At 43.3% G+C, this 4703-nt stretch overlaps 1 non-coding gene across 1 annotated transcript; it reads left to right on the top strand.

The window, feature by feature from the left end:
• The first annotated feature begins 3298 nt into the window (after positions 1-3298).
• Positions 3299-3372, top strand: Trnan-guu (transfer RNA asparagine (anticodon GUU)). The gene has a single exon. It is a non-coding gene; the product is annotated as a tRNA-Asn (tRNA).
• Positions 3373-4703: the final 1331 nt, after the last annotated feature.

The following is a 4703-nucleotide window of genomic DNA, read 5'->3' as shown; positions in this document are numbered from 1 at the left end:
CCTGCGTGTATGTGTGTGTGTGTGTGTGTGTGTGTGTGTGTGTGTGTGTGTGTGTGTGTGTTTGTGTGTGTGTGTGTGTGTGTGTGTGTGTGTGTGTGTGTGTGTGTGTGTGTGTGTGTGTGTGTGTGTGTGTGTGTGTGTGTGTGTGTGTGTTTGTGCCTCTTTGGATGCAGGGCATAATGCTGGCTAAGGTAAAAAAGGATAGTGCCGTATACGTGGGCAAGTGTTTTTATAATAACACTATTCCCGGTATTACGCCCCTACTAACGTTGCGTAGGTTGAAATTAAAAATACTATTATTTATTTCTTACCTTCCCCCTTCCTCCCTAATTAATATTACTAAGCCAATATTCCAATTTAGTGAGTTACCAATGGTTGGTGCTTTCCCTGGGACAGTTTATATTTTGCCTTCACAGCTCTCTTAACGGTATTGAAGGCACAGTACCAACTTTCTAAAACAAAAGAATAAATATAGTATATCAGTATAATTAGACCTAATGGTATACATTCACCAAACTCCTGTTCTCGCAGCTGTTGGCATAACTCGCATAAAAATGGCATAACTTTCGCCGTTCAATGTGGAACAGACGCTGCTCTAAAAAGTAAACAAGGAACAATCTGTTTACATTTCCGGGAAGAAAACGGAAGAATAAACAGGCCCCAAAACAATTTCAGGTGTTTTGCTTCTAGGCATCTCGCTAGCAAACACGCCCGTGTCGAGGCGGATGGTTTACTCATCACATTCTTTACGCCAAAATATAATATCCATATCTTGTCTCCATCCGCCACCCTTCCTTGTCCCGCTCGTTGTGAATTATTCATTAGCTACCACTCGACGTGACGCGCGCGAACTGCAATTTCGAGCTTACGAAACAACAAAGCCATTTTCCTGCTGCTCCCAGTCGCTTTATTACTTGCGAGTTTTTATGCCTCAAGAACAGAAAAGGGGCATTCAAGGTACGCTTCAGTGTGATGATCTTTGCAAAGCTTTCCCGCCCTTTTTGTTGGAAATAGGGGCGGATGCGGTAACTGATACACCTTGCGTAATTCTGTTCAACGTGCCATTCACTTCTAGGCGGGAACTTCGTAATGAAAAATCGAAAATTCTGTTTAAACTAGTAACAATAAGATAATAAAAAGGTAATACTACTATTCCATGAGCCAACAACAGAGAGAATACAAAAAAACCAGTCGGCATCGTAAAATACCTTGCCTGAGGCAACAGGACCTGCCTTTTTTTGTGTCTTGGCCTAAAGGCACGCTTGTGGTGGTTATATGTCTGCGCATTGCGAAGCAGTACTCGAGCTAAGGAATACCTATGAAATTTAAATTGAGTGAATTTATAGAACCATGCATCTTTCCCGTCATGCCTGCCTCTCACGTTGACTTGCACGAGTTTTGTCACCGCAAATGGGGGGGCAGTTAACATTTGCTTGGGATTGGCTAAATGCTGGTAGGATGGTGTTTTGTCCTAGGCAATTTTGAGGACTTGTTTCCCTGCTATTACGGCATACATACATACATATATATATATATATATATATATATATATATATATATATATATATATATATATATATATATATATATATATATATATATATATATATATATGTCACGAAGCCAAGGACGACGCAATTGTCTTGAAGCAGAAACAAGTTTATTGGAGCGAACTTGTGCTCCCCTAACAACTCAAAAGAATACAGAGGCGGCGAAGCAGCGGTCAACAAGGTAACTAGCCCAGGCGAGTGTCGTCGAATGAATGCTGCGGCGTCTGCTCTGCAGGCTTGTATCTTTCGGTGCCAGTGTTTCTGGAAACGTCGATTCACATCCAGAACATTTTAAATCACAGAAGATTATTCTCGGCTAGTGACGTGAGGGCGAAACAGTCTGCTTACCTGAATGTGATAACCCGTGCGGCATGAAAGTAAAGAATGTAAGACGCGGCGCTTCGTTTGGAACGAAGATAACACAGCCGGGCGTGGCCCGGCTGTAAAAACAAACAATAAATAAACAAACCCATACATGCTTCGCGGCATTACCCCCCTTCTAAGAGTGCATCGACCGGATGCTAAAATAAAACACAGTCCCAACGAACAACAAAAAAGTCCGTCATCTTGCATAGTAAGGTTTCAAGTGAACTACATGGACGACTTCGGACCGCGTGCGTCGTCGTGATGTTCCGGAATCACCATCGGGTTTCACCTCTTAGGTAAGTTGACCGACACGTCGTAGAATCTGGTAGGGTCCGAAATATCGTCGCAGAAGCTTCTCACTTAGTCGGCGTCGACGAATGGGAGTCCAAACCCCCACACGATCCCCAGGGTGGTACTCGGCGTCTCGGCGTCGGAGGTTGTACCGCCCGGCATCCACCAGCTGCTGGTGTGTTGTACGAACTCGAGCCAGCTGGCGTTCCTCTTCCGCACGCCGAAGGTATCCTTGGACGTCGGCGTTGATGTCGTCGTCTTCTACGTGCGGAAGCATGGCGTCGAGCATCGTAGTCGGCCGTCTTCCGTAGAGAAGCTCGAACGGCGTCATCTGCGTAGTTTCCTGGATAGCCGTGTTGTACGCAAATTGACGTACGGTTGCACTTCGTCCCAAGTCTTACGTTCAACGTCGACGTACATTGACAGCATATCCGCGATTGTCTTGTTTAGGCGTTCCGTTAGTCTGTTCGTTTGGGGGTGGTACGCCGTCGTTCTTCGGTGATCCGTGTTGCTGTAGCGTAATATTCCTTGCATCAGCTCCGCAGTAAAGGCCGTTCCGCGGTCCGTGATTAGCAATTCCGGGTCTCCATGTCGCAGCACAACTTGGCTTATGAAAAACTTTGCGACTTCTTGTGCAGTCCCCCTCGGAAGTGCGGCGGTCTCTGCGTAGCGCGTCATGTAGTCTGTCGCTACAACAATCCACTTGTTCTCGGATCGCGATGTAGGGAACGGGCCCAGAAGGTCCATTCCAATCTGTTGGAAGGGCCTAGATGGGACGCCGATCGGTTGCAGAAGTCCGGTTGGTCTCGTCGGTGGCGTTTTTCGTCGCTGGCAGTTACGGCAGCTTCGGACGTAGTGGGTGACGTCGGATGCAAGGCGGGGCCAGTAGTACTTCGCCTTGATTTTCCAAATTGTGCGAGCTGTGCCGAGATGTCGGGAAGACGGGTCGTCGTGGCACGCTTCCAAAATTTCGTCACGGATTTCGTCACAAGATAATTTGCTCTTCCACCACCAAGCACAGTTACCACCCCAAGCACAGGAAACAAAAATACCTAAACATAAATACCCAAGAAAGTGGAGGGGAAAATCGCACCGCCGGTAGCGTAGTGGTTATCGCACCAGACCGTTATTCTGGAGGTCGTGGGTTCGGATCCCACCTGGGGAGCATTTCTTCTCCACTTTTTTTTTTTCTTTCCAAATTCTTTATCTGTTTCAATGACCTACCACATCCTCCCCTTTGCTTTCCGAGGTTTCCTTGACTGCCAACTCTTATTTCTGTGTTATTTTCAACGAGCCTCTCATTTCCTATTTTAATTCCCTATATATATATATACATATATATATATATATATATATATATAATATATATATATATATATATATATATATATATATATATATATATATATATATATATATATATATATATATATATATATATATATATATATATATATATATATATATATATATATATATATATATATATATATATATATATATATATATATATATATATATATATATCTTCTTTTTGCTGTACTCAAAATTTCTGTCCCTGAGGCATGTTCTTAGCTTACCCTAGCCAATACCAGAGTCCTTCAAGCATTGAAGGACTCTGCCAATACTTAAAATGCAGATATTACGTGAATGTCGCTCCACAAAAAACATTCCTGTAAGTTGTAGTTCAGTAATAACGAGCTTCAATAATAAGTCACTTAGACAAAAACCAGATGCGGCTTCAGTATCAACATTGACTTCAACAAAAAAAGCGAAATATCAGGCACCTCAATTCCACAGAACAGGTGACTCTTTTCTGCAAACAATACGTCCTTTTTATTGTCGAGTTACGTAACACAAATTATGCTATCAAGATGTCACCACTTTTAACATATTTTAGCTAGTAGTGGTGCCAAGCGAAGCAGCGAAATTTCATTTCTTTTCCGCATAACCGTATTATCCCCACTTGATATATCTAAAGCTGAAAAGGCGAAACGATAAATAAATTTCATCAAAAGAGGGGTTTGCAAATTAGCTTCTTTCTTCCCTCGATACTACCTGAGTAACCGATGCGTCGATGTGTAAGAAATTTTTATTCATTTCTTTTCTTCAAGTCCATTCGTGAGGACAGTTTATGACTCTAGATATATTGCCGCGAACCATGCATTGGGTTTGTTTATTTGTGTTTTGCTTTTACCTCCCGGCTGCGCCGGTCTGTGTTATCTCTGTGCCAAAGGAAGCGCGTGTTCCATTCTTTCTTTCTGTGCCGCATGTATTATCTGTTCTGATAAGGAGAGCATTCCAATCTAACGTGAACAGCCCGGAATAATCTTCTTGGATCTACAATGTTCTCGATGCGAATCGACGGTTCGAGAACCACGCGCACCGAAAGATAAAAGGCCGGCAGAGCAGACGCCGGGGTATTCGATTCTGCGACGTTCGCCGACACACGTCACTTTGTTGACTGCTGTTTCACCGCCTCTGCATTCTTTTGAG

The sequence above is a fragment of the Haemaphysalis longicornis genome, unplaced genomic scaffold, assembly GCF_048455015.1.
Source record: "Haemaphysalis longicornis isolate Haplotype H1 unplaced genomic scaffold, Haemaphysalis longicornis Haplotype H1 scaffold_5, whole genome shotgun sequence".
NCBI lineage: Eukaryota > Metazoa > Arthropoda > Arachnida > Ixodida > Ixodidae > Haemaphysalis > Haemaphysalis longicornis.
The sequence above is the reverse complement of the archived record's forward strand: the minus strand, read 5'-3'. Positions and strand labels throughout refer to the sequence as shown.